The sequence below is a fragment of the Platichthys flesus genome, chromosome 23 (assembly GCF_949316205.1).
Source record: "Platichthys flesus chromosome 23, fPlaFle2.1, whole genome shotgun sequence".
Taxonomy (NCBI): domain Eukaryota; kingdom Metazoa; phylum Chordata; class Actinopteri; order Pleuronectiformes; family Pleuronectidae; genus Platichthys; species Platichthys flesus.
Window position 1 is genome coordinate 3,015,833 of NC_084967.1, and position 18,590 is coordinate 3,034,422.

Consider the following 18,590-nt stretch of genomic DNA (forward strand, 5'->3'; position numbering starts at 1 on the left):
ATTTTTTTATTGATCAAAGGTGGTGTCCACATTACTTGCAGCACTGTCACATGCATCCAATCAATGACAGCAGAATGCTGAGCACGTGGAATTGCATAGGCACAGTGGGGTGCAATAAATTTAGCAGCATGTAATCAGGGTTTGGAAGGTGACCCCGCGACTCAGAGAATTGATAAGTGTGAGCGTTTCTGCTGCAACCTGTGGGATAAACTGTTGATACTGTGTGATTAACTTGTGTAATAGGGTTTCAGCTGACCCTATTCACGTCTCTGTGGCCCAAGGGTGGCGAGAAAATAAGAAATCAGACCAGCACCCCGGGCAGGAGAAGCTGCTTCGATAAGGCTGTGTTGATGATGGGTTTGCAGCAATTTGTTCAGGCCAAACCCCCAAAATACAGGAATCATATCAACTGGATGGACAAACAGCAATTTAATGGTTAAAGCCATAATACGGGTAATTGGTTGATTCTTGCTGAAGTGGAACTTGATGATAGAGTAAGAAGCAACCAATTTTCATGGGCTCTAAAGGGGGTGATGGTTTGGATTTCTGAGCGGGCACAGGAGGAGTGGTTTGTGATTTCATGATGAACACAAACACATCTAGGTAAAATGATCCTTATGTAACACATGACTCCCTCACTGATGCATGCAACCCCCCTAAACAGCTATAATACCCAAGTTCTGAACAGATTTCGAAGTAAGGGGGCTCTTTTATGACCAACAGTTTTTTTTTTTTTTTATATTACAGCACTGGAAACTAAATAAGACTGGAAATAGCTTTTTAATGGCCTGTTCCTGCCCCCCAGAGAGTCAGACCAGCCCCACGGGATATTGAAGTGTGTGCGTGAAATGGTAATTGTCTTAATGATCGGTTTGATTGTTTAATGAATAAAACGCTTAGGATGGCTTTGGGTACCAAGTTTCTTGAAGGAGAGATAAAGGAAGGAAGAGGTGTGCGTGTCTATGTGTGTGTGTGTGTGTGTGTGTGTGTGTGTGTGTGTGTGTGTGTGTGTGTGTGTTGTGCGTGTTTGTGTGTGTGTGTGTGTGTTTTAAGGAACAAGGAAGAGTTTTCGTAGGTGTAATAAGCTGCTGCAGTGAGACTTTAAAAGTTAGATTTTTTTATCTTATCTAACCTGGGAGTTTTCAGTCTGACCAACTGTTCAACACAGTTAATAATTAATCTTATCAAATGTCTGTTTATTATTAATCTGTGCAGGATATTGATTTTGCATGCTGGAACTATTTGTTTGTGCGTTTAAACCTCAATGTCTCAGTATTTCATATGTGTTTCCTTCAGACTAAATTAAAACGCCACTGAAAAACATTCACTTTAGGTAATCAGCTCTATTGACCATATTTAGTATACGGTTCGAAAAGCTGGTGTCTAATATTTGAAACTACTGGTTGAGAGAAGCAATCGCTGGACCCACTCGGTTGGATCCGACGTGCACAGACTGCGGCCCCTCACCCAACATGTCATTCAGTGACTTAGTGTATTTGTAATGGTTTTCCCTGAGGGTGGGGTAGCCTGCCCCGGTGCTCCAGGTGCTGAGCCTGGTTGTCTGCAGACGTTTCCCCTCCAAATGGCTCTTAATGAAGAAGCTCATTAAGGATCAGCGGTAGCGCTGCGCTCATAATGATGGTCACACAGCTGCTCATTAGGCTCAGGCCGTTAGGCTTTGTCTTCTCACCCACCACTGAGAGCAGCTCTGCACCTTTTACATCCACCTTTTTAGCAAGTTACACTCTGGAGCCGGATGATCAAGCAGGTTGGTACATATGCCGGCACTTGGAAGTCTTGTCACTGGCTGTTAACGGATCAAACGTGTTTAAACATAGAGTGAAGGTCAAACAGGTCAAGCTCCACTGTTCTCTACAACCCATGACACATGAAGTGATGGATTGGAAAAACAAAACCATCTACAAAATGTATGTGCAGCATATATGCTTCTAATTTGTTTTACTGGAATACACTGCTGTCAATGAGGGGGTCTCCTTTAATTTTCATGTAAAATGCCCTCACTTTCGGTTTGACCTCCTAATTTCAAACCTCCCAAGTTTTGTGCTATGGTCTGTGGTGGTAGTCGGTGGTCCAGATATCCTTCTCCCCAGCAACGCATTCCACTGCCTCCTGGGGGAACCCAAGGGCTTCCCAGGCCAGATGAGATGTGTAGTCTCTCCAGTTGTTCTGGGTTTACAGCCAGGCCTATTACCAGTTGGATCTGCCATTAAAATCTCCAATGGGAGGCACCCTAGACACAACTTGATCAGATTCTTAAACCTCCTCAATGCACCCCTCTCTGATGCTGAGTAGATGATCCATCCTAACGTCTTCAGTCACTGCCCAGCTCCATCCTCACAGCAACCTTCAAGTGCAACGCCTGCATGATTTCTAATGTTGCAACGTCATGGTCCACTTCACCCTCACTCAATATCAAGACTCTGAGATGAGCTAAACTCTTCTAACTTACACAGCAACTTGCTCCCAACCTGAAGATATCTTCCTCTTGTAACGTTGGTACAAATTCAGATTTAACTGAGCCAGCTAAGCATTTTGCATGATGGGATGTTGACGGCTTCATTATACCATGCACTGCACATGTGTGGACACATCTGCATTCATTGTCTTTCTCCAGCCATTTGTTCAGGTTTCTTCCTCTAAACTGTCGACAGTCTGCACATTGTGGAGAACATAGGAGAAAGTGTCCTGTTCTCACGGGCGTTGCCTTTAAAGCTGGCTGATGAATCTAAATCATCCCTGCTTGAGGTTCTAAGTGATTCTGGATGTGTCATCAAGCCCTCCTTATCTCTGGTTCACTTTGGGCCCTCGGTGAATAATAAGATCTTACTTAGCATTAATAGCTCTGCTGCATGCTGGGAGAATGTGTCTGCCTTGTGAGCGGGCAGGACAGGCCTGTGGATGAATTCCCCAAGTGATCTTGTTTCAGAGCTGATTAGCACACTGTCACTGTGGTCAGCGTGCTCTGCGGCAGGCTGATGCTAATAGTGTCAGACAGCATTCACACCGAGTGATCCTTTCATCCAGAGACTTCCTTCTTCTTTTTTATAGCACCATATACTGATGACCTTAATACTCACAGCCTCCTCATGTACCCTCCGAGCTGCTGTGATTAAATCAAATCCAACTTTTTCAGTTGGATTTGATGCTGCTACATCTTTTAGCACTGTCCCATGTGTTATGATATTTCATTATTATTTTTGTCTTCATGTTGTGGGACTGGTTTTATTTAAGACCTCCTCCTACTTCCCATTGGTCCTTCAGCTGCCCTGCTGCTTCCTGTGGCTCCACAGAATCTGTGTATGACGTTGATTTATTAAGTTAAATGTTTAGTTAAGTTTAGTTTAGTTCTTTCATATCTGTGTAATCTCAAAACTATTTTAAAAAACAAAAAATGAACTTCTACAATTCTTTATATTACCTGCCCATTTAATACAAACAATACTACATTTATATTTCCTTTCTTTTGACGCATCAGACAAAAAATCCCTTATACTTAAACTTTAGCCACCATAACATAATATGTAATAATATTGTAATATGTTAGAATTCAAATATATATTACCTTATAACTCTATTGATTATTTCACTCATGTCTATTGGAAACAGTGAATAACAACAGAAGCAGTACTTATTTAAAATATACTGGCTCCTACTCTCTGAGAAAACTCCAATCCATAGAACAAAGAGGGACTAAATGGAGGGATCTCGCTTTATTAAAGAAAGTGTTGAAAGGATGAAGATGGGAAAAAATAGCTTTTTAATCATAGATATATTTGCAGTGCAATACAATACAATATATTTTTCAGTGCAAATTAGCTCCCACGCTTTATTGGAAGGCAAATTAATGTGTGATTTTCAGGGTGAAACACATGAGGAACCCACAAATTATGACAAATTATTACCCCTGCACTAACGTATGTGTTTTCACAGGCTTCTTAACATAAACAACACATGAGCACGTTCTCGAAGGGCATTTATTCGTTTAAGTATCGTGTTTGGAGTTCGGAAAAATCGCAACAGAATATTTCCAGTGACCTCAAATTATATTTTCACCATTAACGTCACATTCTTGCTATTAGAAGGTGAGCTTACAGTAATGTGGGTATCGGTGTCGCCAGGTTTCCTTCACAAATGGAGATAATTAAACAAAAGCAATGCACACCGGGTGGTCAGGCCGGGCCAGGCTCCTGCGCAGCGGCAGGAGCTGCTGCACCTCATTAGGGCGCTAGTTTAACAAAGCCCCTTTTTGTCTGCACGCTGCAGAGGGGGCATGTAACCACGGCTCCACATCCCATGCATTCCCCTCTCAGCCCTCACAAAGGGACATAAATCTCCTTTTGGGCAGGATAATTACCGAGATAATTTTATCCATAATGATGCTTGTCAGTCAGGAGTGCTGATGAAATTAAAGAACTTCTTCTCTGTGAAATTTCTCCTGCAGATTTATGTGACAGGGGAAGGGAGCAGAAGGAGAGGAAGAAAAAAGAGCGGAAAACGAGAAACTGAAAGTGTGAGAAACTTTTTTGTCTATAATAGCCTGACTCCATAAATCCACGCGGTGTGAAGGATGTCTACATTCCTCACTCTGCCCCAAGCCAGGGGTCAAGCTGGCATGAATTTAAAACAAAGGCGTTACAGTTAAGTAAGTGGCCATGGCTAATGTTGTATTTACATTTGCACGGTGACAAGGCTGCTGTATGCGCTGCGGAACATAATGTGCTCTCTGTGTGGCTCCTGTCATCATTCAACGTGATACTTAATTTGCTCTTTCACACACATGCTTGTAAATATGCAGACACATGTGCTGAGGGTAGATCTTGGGAATCCAGGACAGGATCCTTTTAACAAAACAGCACACTTGATCATCATGTACTGTCGCAGAGAGGAAGCTGGAGGAAGTCAGCCTTCGCTCTAGCTGCAGAGAAACAGCACACTTTGATCTCGAATAAGAATTCTTTTGACTTGTCTTTGTGTTTTTTTTATTTAAAAAAAAAAAAGGAGGCCACTTAAATTATTTCTGAGATGCTGTTATGAGGCTCGGTGGCAAAGGTAAAGGCCTCCTGTGGATAAGAGGAGATAAAAAGGCAAAAACAAAAGACATCACTGCCTGAATGTTATAATATTTAGCATAAGCAGCGGCAAACATTTCTTCAAGGAATACATGTCTTGTGCTTTCCTTTAAAAAATTAACATGGAGGAATTGGGACCCTGTTACCCACTGTATCACTCAACAAAGGCAACTGAACAATCGCTTATGTCAAAGTTTGACAATGACAGAATTAGAGCAGGGTTTTTCTCGGCTCCCTGTCCCCCACTGGGAACCTGGCACACACAACTCAGAGAAGAAGTTTACTTTCGTTGTCATTTGAAATTACGCTCATTTGCATTTCTCCGGAAGAGTGGGACCACATGAAAAACAACGATGCCACCACAGAGCGACGCCGTGACGCGCCTTTGAAATGGAACCTCGGAGCACTTCAATGAGATAAACTGTCTGGTGATCACCCCTGCAGGGTTTTAAAGAATCTGCGATTCGGGAGATGGAGAAACTTCTCCAGATGGCTTCCGGAGTTCTGCTTCCACCAACATGAGCGGCGGAGTCGTCACCAGAGGAAGGTGTTCTCTCCATCCACCTCCTCCACCAGTCAGTGTGAAGTACTTGATGACCCGTTACCACTTTGGGAAGTATTGATTCTGAGGGTGAGATGAGAGGATGGATATCATGTGGTTAAGATAGCTTAGCCTGGATGCAGGAGTCGGCTTGGATGTGTCCAAATCAACACGGTTCAAGCTCCACCTCTGAAATGTGCCTGTGTCACCTACAACCTCAACCAATGTGCCAATTATGATTTACTGAAGAGACTTCACTCATAATTGATTTTTTTCATGTAAAAAAAAGAAAAATATTGGTTATCACACACCAACACAACACAATAAGCTACTTTTGTTCATACACAACAGTAGATCGACCATAGACTATTTTAATAATTAAAACTCCTAATACTGTCATTAGGTTGGAATTTGGGTAATCTGGGTAATGCTTTTGCAATTTCGACCTATGTGACATATTCTTCTGCGATATCTGTTTTGCTCATTACTCAGCAGATCGTACCTTTCTGTAATCTTTAAGGTGTGTTCTTACCAGAAGAAAGAATTCAGAGAGTGAGGATGTGACACAGCATTTAGTGTTCTTTGTCCCTGTAGCAGCGTGAACCCAAGATAGGAATGGAGGATGTCAAACATTTGCGTTTTATTAACAAAAGGTACGACAACTGAGAGACTAAATGACCTCTGGGAAATGAAACAAAACTTAATTACTCTAGAGAAGATAATAAAACCTTCACTTTTGACCTTCTATAACCTCATCTGCCTTGAACCTACCACCTGTGCTGGTAAGTACAAGGTGAGGTAAAGACAAATAGAAACCACACCCAGGCAAGAGCAACTTTGGACCTTGGGTTAATGCTGACCTCAAAATGCAATCTATCTGCACAAATACAGCAAATAAATGCAATAGGTTGACTAAAATGTAATCTAATGCAATGCACTTCACCCATTCTCTGTCACCTTGAGTCTGCCCAGCCCCTCCTCTCTCAGAGGCCTGATCTGGGTAAACCGGTTGTCACTCATCCTGATCAACCTGCACATATCAACCTCAGAGCAACATCACAGACATAACAAGAAAAGCTCTCTTGAGCACAGAATACAACCAACAACTCAAAAAAAGATTTTGGACATAATCATTCTGTCTGAATTTGATAATCTGTATTAGTGAGTCACGTATATAAACACATAACGTGACGCGCACATTCAGGACATCAGAGTTAAAATGACTGGAAGGATCCAGATACAGATTAGGATGCAACTTCATTGTTGCAGAAGAGGGGATGCACCGTTTATTCATGAACACTGTTGGGACATGGTTTTTGTGCAAACCACAGGCCTCCTTTCAGTCAAACTTGTTACAAACATGCTGCATGTGCTGGAGTGGACTCAATCCCCCAAGATGCAACAGGTTCCAGTGATCTTTGAAAGTCAAGGAACTCAGTCTCCCAGAGGATGTAACAGGATGCTGCATGTCCTGGGGTCAGGGCAATATCACTCAAGGTGTCAAGAGCCACCAGGGTCAACTCCTATTGGTCACTCTGGTCCAAGACCTGTGAGGTCACCGGGGCCAATATAAGGAGAGGTCTCCCCAAGATCTTTCTCTTTCTACAATCCTTCGAAGGCCAGCAGGCTGTCCAGCCTCTCTTCTCCTACATCGCCAAGGGGGGGGGGGGGGGGGGGGCCTGGCTGATCCAGCTTCCTTCTCTATCCAACCCACAACTGGAGGTCAGAGGTGCAGCTCCCCTGCCCACACTCTTCAAGGAAATCTCCTCGCCCTTCAAGCTCTACCAAACTCCTCGTAGCGACGCGATGTCCTGCAGGAAAACTTCAACCAGCATCTGAGCACACGGCTCGACAGAATCGCGAATGCAGAAATCTACGACCACAAAGCCAGGAGACGTCACAGAACTGCAAACTGAACAGCAACTTCTTTTCCTCTTTCCCTCGGACTGGTAACATAATCTGGGCTTAATAATTATACTACGCTAAGCAAGACTGTTTATTTGATCGGTGTGTGTTTATAAGTTTGATATATGCTCTGATGTTGTAGGCACAAGTTAAAGGAAGGTTAATAGTTAGGCTCGCCACAGGCTTTGTCCCTGACTATCATTATCTGATTAACATCCACACAAACACGCATAGCATCTCACCTAGTTAAACCTTCCCCCTGTGCCGTGAGGCAACCTCAGAAGAAGGGGGGGGGGGCTCTTATCTTAGGGAGCATTCTTTAAAGCATGCTAATTTACATTCACACACACACTCACACACCTCCTAGTTAGTTAGTTTGATTGTTTAGTAACTTGTGTTTTTATACTTTATTATGTTAATAATAAATGTTCTTCTTTCACAAATGTTCTGTCATTAATATTGCATAAGTGAATCTTGCCAACCGTTACACTGTTAAGAACTCCATAACCTTCATTGTTCATTATATAATCTTTAATGGTAAAATATTGAGATTTCTAATTGAACTAGATCTAAATGAGACTGATCTTAATCAATAAATTGGCTATCTTTTCCCTTCTGTGAAGAGTGGTGCCCCGCGAGAACTTACAGTTAAAGTTATGATTTAATATTAATATTTTAAATATTAATGTTTTATATTTTATTTTGATAACCAAATTTATTGAGTGCCTAAAGGCACACCATTCTATGGTAACACTTTTTAAGCACTATTGCACAACAACACATAAATGTTAATTCGGTATGATTATATTATTGAGAACAGTTCTACGTGTGAGTGCGGTTTAGAAAGGAGCAGAGGGGCGGTTTCTTGTCTGTGATGTTGCCCGAATATTGAGCCTAAATGCACTGCCGCAGCCAAGAGGGGGTGTACCGTAGCAGACTGGAGGAGGACATCTAGACACGAGCAGACTGACAGACACGGAAACTATGAAATTGCTCTAACACCTGTAGGAGGGTGGTGGCTGGGGTTTGTAGCAGGTGAATAAAGCACATGACTTGTCAACACAGACTCATGGATTCATGCTCCCTGTGTGTATGGCACGAAAGTGATACGTTTTTTAAGTAGAGAAAAAGTCAACACATCCATCTCCTGCTGCAGTCTGTATGGACTCTTTTAATAATTCAACGCTCACTGCACAAAACACAGACAGCCTCCTTATGCATAGTCCAAACATTGTAGAGAATTTGATTAAATACTATACTATACTCTTATATTAACCTTTCCATACCCTACGTGTATAATCAGTGAACCTTTTGGCCCCATCCAGTATTTTCGACTTTTTCTGATACTGTTCATTCGTTTCCTTTCTGTTTTTGTGAAGGAACAAGTTCACCCACACACCTGGTTTCAAAATGACCCACAGAACATGGCGGAGCACTTAAGAAGAACCAGACAGTGCGTCCACCCTGGTTTTCTCACACGCTGCCGGGTCCGGCACATCACACAGCTGCGGTTGACCCGCGGAGCGTTCCTCGGCACGGATGACCTTTCCACAGAGGAACATTTTAGAGGAGGGGGAATGAAAGAGAAATCAATGAGGGTGGGGTTTTTATGCGAGCAGGTCACTGTTAAAGACACAGCAGCACGTGTCACATGCTGCCGGGCCCGACGCTGACCTCCATACAGTCGGCAGATCAATGGACGGGACAGAGGCCACCGGGATATTGATTGATTAATCAAAGCCAATTTCCTTTTGATCAGCGGGGCCGCCCAATGAACCGGCAACGGCACAGTGAAGCAGCATGTTTTATTTACTCGAGCAGGGTCCCTCGCTGACGCCCGACGTACACTTCAAACAGACTGGGACAATCTGTCATAGCTGTGACTGATGAGAAAAAGTTTCCCTTATATTCCCCAATGGATTCAATTGGCTGTGTGGATTTGTTTGATCCTCAATTGTGCCTTTTTGTGTTTGGAAATTGTGGGACTTGTGTTTTCTCTACTTGGCTTTGTCTCTTTTGTAGGACTTGTTATTTTGTGCTCACCGTTCAGCTACAGAAACAATATTCATTAAAATAATCGTCGCACAACAACTACTGTTCGTAGCACATGAAACTTGGTGGGATGATGGAGTACGAAATGGGGAAAACTCATTAAATGTCTGTATAGATCCAGATCTGTGGGAGGATCCAGAAGTTTATTTTAACATTGTGATTTAAGATTTTCATTCTCACCACTTACCGAGAGAATAATTCATGGATCTAGATGAAAAACATCCGGCATATTTAGGGGACTGATATCCATGTGCGAACAGCTTGTGCAGTTTAATCCTCACATACTGTGAATGTGGTGTTCACTGATACATAATACATACATTAAGTGTGGAGACTCAGACATTACGGTTGTTGCTTAAAGAAAAAATTCGAGCTGAACATTCTTTGCATTTGAAAACATCTCACATTAAGAAATGGTAACTATGAGAAAAGCCTCAGACAGAGTTAACCCAACCACGTCGTGACTCCAGCTGTGAGACTGATTCCCAGGTTCTCACTCTCAAAAAGAAACAAAGTGAATTTCCCAAAAGAATCGAGAGTTTCTTTGAACATGATTGGAGAACCCGATGCTTGTTCAGAATCCAAATTAAACGAAAAAATGTGAAACTTTTCCACATTAAAATGTCTACACACACAAATATATCGTTCACATATGTTGTTTGGTCACAAATATTTCCTGTCATTTTCAAATCTGGAGAAATCTGTCAGCGATCCCACCCCCTTTGTGCATGTGTCAACTTTCTATCCAGTTTTAAGTCACATTTAACAATAGACTTCATTGACATTGATGATTTGGGTCTCAGACGTCTGAATCTTAAGTTATCAATGAAACAAGCTGAGTGCACCAGACAACACAGATTTCAGAACTTAAACATCAAATTACGCAGGAGGAGATCTCCGCACATAATTCTGCATCCGGTAAAAATCGGACCAAATGTTTTGGCCAGCTGCGCTCTAGCCTGAATGGGAGAGGGGTTGGTCACTGCGTCACGGCTCCATAGTGGAACTAGTTGAAGGGAGAAAGCGGAAAGAACAGCTCCGGTGTTTGTTGTGCTCAAGGCCAATCCAGTCCTAATCAGCCTCCCGACTGTTTCTCTCAGCATGCGCGGGGATCCGGAGCAACGCTGCTGACCACAACCGGGCGATCAGCATCACACATTACGTGTTGCACGCTGCGGTGGTGGTGGGGGTGTGGACCTTGGCCATCAGGACATAATAAATTCAGGGTTGTTAATGTTTTTTCCAGAATTCATCTCTCTCTCTCTCTCTCTCTCTCTCTCTCTGAATGTTTCTCTCTTCAACTTCCAGCTCTGTTTTGTGTTGCTGCTACATGGAAAGGGTGCAACGCGGTCCTCGGCTGAACCCGAGCGGCTCAGACCACCTCGCTCTCCCGCCTCGCAAACACAACCCGTTTCATTTTTAATGATCTGCTCAAGTGCGGATATTCAGGGCCTTTCAGTCGATACAAGGAACCCAGCGCACCTCTCTCTCTCTCACTCACTCTCCCCTCCTCTCCACCCACACCTCGGTTTACTCTCGCAAACTTGACGGCGTCTTGAAAGCCCCTGCTTATAATTTCCGAGGTGAACACGCCTCTTTCTTCGTTTGAGAGGCCCCCTCATTCCCTCCCCGCCCTTGAGTTCTCTCCAATGTCAGCGCGCACTTCAAACGCCTCCGAATGAGCTCTGAGGACTCCATTGAGATTTCCCATTGCAAACAATTATTCTGACCGCGGTTCTTTGACAGAGATTTCCCTAGATTTATATTACCGGGCCATGAATCAAATTTCCCCTCTGTCTCAGCGGTGCCTCCTGCTTCACAGTGGTTATGCTATTGACCCGGCGCTTGAGCTGAATGTAGATTATTCTCTATAGAGGGATCCAGGAACTGGTTTAATTCAAATCGGCTCGGTCAGGAGGGAGATCCGGAGTGAGGGTTTAGGGAGAAGTAGGAGTTGGGATGTGGGAGATTCTTCATCTTCGCCAGGCGTCCTCACACCCACTTTTTTGGGGGAGTCGAAAATTCATAACCCCGCTGTGTGAGTGACTTTCTCCTCTTTCCCTGGAACCCTGAAACCCCCTCTGGCCTGCACACCTGACACATCCACCTGGGCTGAGCGGCTCTTTCACAGCGTGCGACTGCATCATCCAAAACAGATAAGAAAGCCTCTCTGTTGCCACAGGAAGGCATTGTGAAGTCTTCCCAGCAGTGGGCCCAGCAAAGGCCCCACACCAGCTACCGAGGAGAACAAGGGCCGAAGCTTTAAAAAGAAGCTTCGGCTGCAACACAGAGCAACTCCCTCAGGTGGCCGCCCCTGTCGAGGAGGCACACACATGCTGCACCGACGTCCTGGAGGGGAAAATGAATTTGAGTAAACACAGCTGAATAAATAAAACGCATCAACTTTTCTTGAGTGTGAATTGCAGATGATTGCTGGAGGACTCTCGGGCGAAGTTTGAGACCAAACCAGGCTCACCTGAGATCTACTGCATTGCATCTTTTTGGCCAGGTCTATAAATCCAACAGACTTTTTTTACTGCTGTTTGTTTCTGTATTAGTGAAGCAAAGATTCCTTGTACAATCAAATGCATCCTAATGTTCCCCCTGTTTTTACTGCCGAGCGTTTGTCAGAGGACGATGCGCTATTTGAAATATCACACTTGTGTTTTACTAGCTCTCAGCCACCGGGTTTCGTACCTTTTTTAATGCGTGACGAAGATTGAGTTGCACAGACCTGAAACTGGGCTGAGTTCAGGAATCCATCACCTCTGCTTTTATTGTAGTAAAAAAAAAAGCATCATCTTCATCATGCGGTTGTAAAGGGGACGTAATCTGCGAAATGAAGCCAAACCAGCAGCTCCCATGGAAGAGAGGAAATGAAACCTGAAAAGTTGTACTAAGATGTGATGTTATTACAAGATTTAATGCACTGATACACGCAGACAGGCTTCTCTTTCAAATAGATTTTCAGGAGTAAACTTTAAAACACTTCATCAAGAGCAATTAGCTGTCATCCTTTATAGAAATAGAACACCAGGAATTGAGCTTTTTTATGTGTCAACCACAAGAGTTACAGACACAAACAGAGGCGACAGATCAGTGCAATAAATAAATAACTCAAATCATGTTTTACATGAGACCTTTACTGGGAAGTTGTTGTTTTCCCATGTGAGGTCTCACTTTTCACCCAGACTGTGTCAATTTATCAGGTGAAGCACGTGCAGGGTGTGAAGGAGCACCTCAAGAGCAGTTTATGGTTTATTCTATGTTTTGTTCTTTGTAACTTTTAAGTCTATCTTAAAGAAAGAGGAATAAGAAGAACAAGTACAGAGCTGCAGGCGTCTGCACGATGCAGATGAGGAGCTGTGTTCCTAGTGTGTCTGTTTGTGTCTCTAATTACTATCAGCCTGATTCCAAACCTAGTGAAGGACGACAACAATTAGGGTTTAAATTGGGCTTTAATCTGTGCAGTGACTTTTTACTCCTACTTGATCTGGGATATTTCACCCCCCACTTAACCCTGATGTTGCTTTTTTTCATTATCACATTTAGTAACTTTAATTTGTGCTTTAACCATTTTCTTAAATGGTACATTCTTTGTATTAATGTGGAGCTTTTCTAGGCTTGATGATCACTCACACATCACTCACACCGGCTCAGACGTCAGGGGCCATTCGGGGTCAAGTATATTGCCCAAGGACATCTCGGCACGTGGATCGGAGGAACCAGGGAATCGAACTGCCAACCTTCCTCTAAAACCTCTGAGCCACAGCCCCCCCCCCCCCCCCATAAAGGTAGATGTCCATTATTTAAACAGTGTTTTATTTGATACTGAACTGAACCAGCTTTTATAAAGGGATTAGCTAATAGTACAATAAAACACATTTAATGAGACAATGATGCTTTAAGAGGAATCCCTCCAACAATAACAGAGGAGAAGACACAGCACTGCTAGTTACAGCTGCATCTGTTGCTTTTCTCTCATCAGAGGTCTAAGATGATTTTGTCTTTTCCCTCTCTTCCACATGTGATATCTACATTCTGGACTGAATGGGAGTCAGCGTACAGGGCTGCAGATATCACTGCTCGTAAATGGTGTCATTTTTTTCCGCAGCTGTGTCTCGGAGCCGGGCTCAATCGATGCTGATCCTCTCTTGGAACGTGCGCTGGCTTTGAAAACCCTGTGCCAGTATTTGTGGAGACAGGTGAGCCCGGACCGTTTTGATCTTTCAAACATGTATTCCATCTCTTCTCCCGCCACAAGGGAGCCTCCAACCAAGGTCAGTGCTCAAAGGCAGGGTGCACCATGGGAAATGAGCCCGAGCAAGTTGTGTGCCAGCCTCCCACTTCTGTGGGATCAGCGCGGCATCAGAGGGATCAGACTGACACTAGTGAAGTCCCCCGGCATCACCTATCACTACCTGTTTCTGCCACAGAGGAAACCAAAGGCCTGCTCTAATTGTATCATTAATATCATTGCAAACCGAGGGCCAATTATTCTCCCTTTTGAGTTTCACCTGTCTCAACCTTGAATCAGGCTCTGCTCCGACGTGTGAGCTCCGACTGGCTGTGCAACCGACAGGCGAGCTTTCCAGCCATCTGTGATCAAAGCTGTGTGGATACTGGAAACTGGCCTGCAGACGCAGCCAAGTTCAACACACAACAATGCAACATGCCTCAAATGGCTTCTAATAAGGAAACAGTGCAGTTTAACAAAGCCTACAACATGCAGGTGCTGAACTGTGTCTGCACACAAGTGCACACAAAGTCCAGACGAATACACAAATGGGTGTGACCAGCATGACCAACCCGCTCAGTGCGCTCCTTACTTAAGGGAAGAGGTTGAGTGAAAGTACGTGAAAGTTGGGATTTCAGCGGGGGTGCTTGTAGCTGAGCAAACAATTAGGTAACTGGCTAATTACTTAAATCTCTGCGTATCCCTCCACCACTACCACTCATTTGCATTAGTACAGGTCATTAAACACACAGGATCTGAATTGCAAAATACTCGTTCTTATTTTTAAAAAAATGTCACAGCGTCTTCGAACACATAGACACACATTAGGGTTTGTGGGTTTGAATTCGGAGATGTGACATAATCTCAGTTCTCGCAGATTTATTATGCTCAAAATACATCAAAATACTAGAAAATACTAATACATCCCTGTGCAACTGATGAGGGGGGGGCCTTCATTCGTTGTAGACTATCCCTTACCCAACACAGTAGTTGTGAACGTATACGATGTTTTCCCTAAATTTCAATTCTCTGCTATTTTCCTACATTGGTAACCACCTGCTTGAAAAATTGTTAGCCGTCCATGTTTGCGTTTCCTCACAACTAAATTTAAGGTCTTGACCATGATTTGGCTCTGAACTGAACTAAATACCTTTTATTATAATTCATTCCTCATTTTGCCGTGGAGTTTTTTGTGTGAAGCACGTTGTAACCTTGTTTAGATATATAATGGTACATTATTATTACTATTCAAGTCAGATTGGGGGGGGGGGGGGGGGCAGACTCTCTAATCAAAATGTGTTGCATTAAATGGTTTTCACGGTTCAACAAAGAGTATACATCTCTTTCCAGCATTTGCATATTAATCAAGAGCAAAGAAAAGGTGATAAGAATATAAATAATTTAAAGCATAGGCACGTTAATCATAAAAATGTCTTTATGGGCATATAAAGTCTGGTGTGAGGTGCTTGGGAGAGATGGACGTACAATTTAGCAAGTCACAAAAGTGAAACGTCTGATAAATTGATTTTTAGAAGCTACTACTTAAAGCTGAAGGAAAGATTATGTTAATAGGTTCCTGAGTGATGGCTTCGGCAACTTGTGCCAAAAGGGTTCCCTGTTGGTGAATCATTTTTCTGGATCTTCTAACAGTTTCCTTCCTTCCCTCCACATTGCACCAGACTGCTGGACACACAAGCTCCAGCATTAGTTGCCATGTCTTTTAATTTCTCTTGCTACCCCATTCGCCTGCATGACACCACAGACTGCCGTCCTGGAGGCGCCTAATGAATTCATTCAGCCCAAAGGAAAAATTGATCACAGCTTTTTGTTCAAACTTTTACTACTTGTGCGGGGATGATTTATCTTTGGTGGCTCATTCAAACACTTCACATCACAGGAATATTTTAAAGTGGATAGACATGAATGGGAAATTAATTTACATATCCCCTGGTGTTGAAGCTGTCGGGGGGAGAAAAAAAACAAATATGTCAAACCCATCTTTAACAAATCAGCTATGAAGACCAATAGCTGAACTGCTTGTTGGGATATTAATAAAAGCATGTAGATGGTGTGTCTTCTGCAGCCACTAACAGGATGACAAATCAGAGGTGTGGCTGATAATGGATAGTGAGACCATTACTGACACTGTCTCCCGCCCGGCAATTTTTTCTCCATCATAAACTCCGTGAGAGGTGTTGGTGGCTTGGAAAGTGTTCTTTTTCTCACACCTGCTTCGGGCTAAAGGAACACTGATGAATTAAACAACAGGAAACCAATCAATCTGAGCGAGCCGATCTGTCAGATATGAGCGACTGGACGAGCGCCTGTGACAAATTCTGCCCCGGCTGCTGCTGGGTGCTGGTGGTCCAAACCACTGAGAGCCGCTGAGAGAGTGAAAGTGCTACGGGCACTCTGCACACTGTCAAACAACACACTGTCCAATCCCCATCAAACAGTCGCCTCATGCTGCCCAGCAGCTCCAATCCTGTGTGGCCGTGCTGAGGTCAGGAAAGTCGGGTCCGAATTTTATTTGAAAATCAAGTCAATTTTCTTTACTGACTCAAGCAGTGTGGCAGATTGTAAGAACATGCGGCCCACTGTGGGAATAAGGCTTTTTGTAGGGTGTCGGAAAAATATACATCTATATATGTAGCATGTTTATTGTTTCATTCTTTTTAAAATTTATTTCAATGCCTCTTTTATAAATAAAATTCTGCTATTTTACAATATTCTCAGTTTTATTTCAAGATCCATTTTAATTTGGCGGTCAAGGGTGTGAGGACAAAACTGGTTAATATTTCAAAAGAATGAGCTGATTCATGAGAGGAAGTACTGTTTGCTGAATGTAACGGTATGTGTTTTCATAGATTAAGACAACCGCACAAAGGTTTTCAGAGTTTGGCTGCCCAGACAATACTAGTTTGTAGAATCAATTAATTCTTCACAATGGGGACTGGGTTTTTTCTGTTGACACCAAGTAAAACAAAAATGGAATTACTACTTTGTTCAGCAGTGGATTTGCAGTAAATGTGGTCCAAATCTCCCCCCAGGATGTTGAATAATGGCCAGATAACCTTTTGAAGTCCCACTGAAGTTGACCTATGACCTTATATATTTGTGTTTTTGGGTGATAAGACAACAAATTATAATCAGATCATCTTGAGGCCATCTAAATGTTTCCGCCACATTCCAAATAAATCCCTCAATGTATTCCTGAGATAGTTATTATGCCCAAAAGGTGTTTTATGAGGTTACAGTTACATTGACCTTTGGATTTTTAATCACCGAATTCTATCAGCTCATCCCTCAGTGACACTAAACATTTGAGACAAATTTGAAGAATTTCACTCTTGGCATTCATGAGAGTGGGATGGACAGAAGTACTGATGGATAACCCAGGATCAAAATGCCTCTGGCCAGCTGTCACCGGAATTATTAAATAAATTATGCTATCTTCTTATACTCTAGAACTACTTAAGTATTTTAAAAAAGATGGATGAATATCTACGGACTGGAAAAAATGTATGTTTAACTTTGAACACATTTTTAGCTTTTTATCGATTAAACAATTAGGAATCCAATGCTGTATAGCCGTTTTCATGTCCGGCGGAGGAACTGCAGATAATTGAGAGCAGGCTTTCTCCACGGTTTGCTTTGCACACATTTACAACATGGAGGGAGGTTCCCTGCTCACAAGCGTTGACAAAAGCCACAAGTTCTCCAAAGGATTCAGGTGAGGGGTGGTGCAGTGGGCGGAGGGAGGATGTGACGCATTCATTCTGAGGTGGAGATCACGTGAGTTTGTTTACAGTACATCGACACCAGCCTCAGCTCTTCTAGAATCTCCAGAGTTCAGTGCATGTCTGATATCAGCTGATGTAAATGTTTCCTGAAAAGGTCCAAGGCAAAAGTGAACTGCAACATTTGTCAGGATGCTTCAAACAAAGTGCTTGGATTGTGTGGTACTGGCCACATGTGTGTAGCTGCGTGAGTAGTTATGTATGCAGAGAAATGGCTTAAATGTCCCAGGGACCATCTGAAGAACTGCTTCGATTTGTAATATTCATGGCGTCAGGACTATAAAGCATTTCTTTCCCTCTCTTTCCCCATTTCACAGTCACTCTCTGATCAACAAAGGCATAAATGGCCCCGTAACATTTTTAAAAAGACTATAAAGACTACATTTGGAAGGAAGTGATTGACGCAGTGAGAAGCAGCCAGGGGGGTTGTCATCCTGCCTTCCCTAACAAACCCTCAGGAGAACATACAGCTAATACGCTTGTAGAATACCGACAACATATGGAATTGGTTTCCCCAACAAATTTGCACTTGTGATAAAAAAAGTCTCAGTCAAATGTAATCATAGTAAGCATCTGAGCGCCAAAACCTGCGGATCTCGTCAGATGACACACCTGCTAAACTTTTAATCCCACAGCGAGTCTACTTCTGTGCTGTGTCTGTGGATCTTTATGGATGGCCCCGGAGAATCAATCAGGAAGAATCAAGTTCCAGCCTCCGTGCCTCTGTCTTATCAAGTGGCAGAGTGCTGACCGATGGTCCAGATTTGAGATGATCTACATGCCTTTACGTAAGTGGGACTAATCCATCAAGAGCAGACTACAGAAGCTCGTAGACCTCAAACATTAAAACTTTGAGTAGCAAGACAACAAGGTGAGCATTGGTGTAAGTCTAGTTACAGGTGGATTCTGCAACACAACGTGGATCCTTAACACAAAAGTTCCTATTTTTGCCTCCACACTGGTCA